Source organism: Nelumbo lutea, chromosome 1 (assembly GCF_056320005.1).
Source record: "Nelumbo lutea isolate HS-2025 chromosome 1, American lotus-T2T, whole genome shotgun sequence".
Classification (NCBI taxonomy): domain Eukaryota; kingdom Viridiplantae; phylum Streptophyta; class Magnoliopsida; order Proteales; family Nelumbonaceae; genus Nelumbo; species Nelumbo lutea.
The window spans coordinates 50,253,188-50,254,387 of NC_142684.1; the positions used below are offsets into that span (position 1 = coordinate 50,253,188).

Consider the following 1,200-nt stretch of genomic DNA (forward strand, 5'->3'; position numbering starts at 1 on the left):
GGATTCACTTCAGTGTTGCTTGGAAGAGTTCCCGGTAGTCTGGAAGAGATTAATTGTGCCAATTGCCCCACTTGGTTTTCTAGGTTCTTGATTGAGGCTTCCTGGTTCTGGAACCTGGTTTCCGCACTTTCTAAAAATTTTGTCATCAGCTCCTCCAAATTGGATTTTGGTTTGGGCTGATGATAAGTCTGGTGGAAAGGCTTCGAAGTATGCTGACTTGGCCAAGACTGGTTTGGATGTCCCCTCCATCCTGGGTGAAATGTATGGTGACTTTGGTAACCCTGCTGTCTTGACAGATTGCTGACATAGTCGACTTGTTCAGTAGATGGCGTAAACTGATTGCCAACTTGGTATTCAGTACTGATGTGACCTCCCCCACACAATTCACAAGTAAGAGGTTGCACATGCATGGCAGCTATCGGCATTTCATCAATTTTCTTACTAAGTGCTCCTATTTGTGCATATAGTGTTGTATAAGTATCAACATTATGTAGGCCATGCTGCTTCTTAGTTTGGGTTCTTTCAAAATGCCATTGGTAGTTGTTGGTTTCCATTTCTTCAATGAGTGCATGGGCAACCTCAGGAGTCTTATTATTTATGGACCCTCTGGCTGCAGCATCTAGTATGGTCTTATTTGAGTCAGTAAGACCATTATAGAAGGCCTGCACTTGCAGCCAAATGGGAAGGCCATGGTGAGGAACTCTTCTTAGCAGCTCCTTGTATCATTCCCACGATTCGTATAAAAATTCCCCCTCTTGTTGGAAAAATGTAGTGATATCATTCCTCATTTTAGCAGTTTTAGAAGGGGGAAAATACTTAGAGAGGAAATGACTGGCCATTTCATTCCATATAGCTATTGATCCCGCTGGTAATGAATTCATCCATGCTTTAGCTTTATCCTTCAAAGAGAATGGGAGTAACCTCAGCCTAATGGAATCATCACTTACCCCATTGTGTTTGAAGGTGTCACATATTTCTAAAAAGTTAGCAATATGTGCATTGGGATCTTTGTGGGCCATTCCACAGAATTGCACAGTGTTTTGAATCATTTGTATAATGGCAGGTTTAATCTCAAAGTTGTTAGCAGCAATAGTAAGCCTGATAATGCTGGAAGCATCTCCAATGAGTGAGGGTTTGGCATAATCCATCATGGTTATCTGTTCAGTCATTTCTTGAGCTTCTTGAGCTTCTTGTTGGACT

General features: G+C 41.9%; 1 non-coding gene across 1 annotated transcript; it reads left to right on the forward strand.

Annotated features, from left to right (window-relative positions):
- Window positions 1–684: 684 nt before the first annotated feature.
- Window positions 685–791, forward strand: LOC148874597 (small nucleolar RNA R71). Its single transcript, XR_016106299.1, has one exon. It is a non-coding gene; the product is annotated as a small nucleolar RNA R71 (small nucleolar RNA).
- Window positions 792–1,200: the final 409 nt, after the last annotated feature.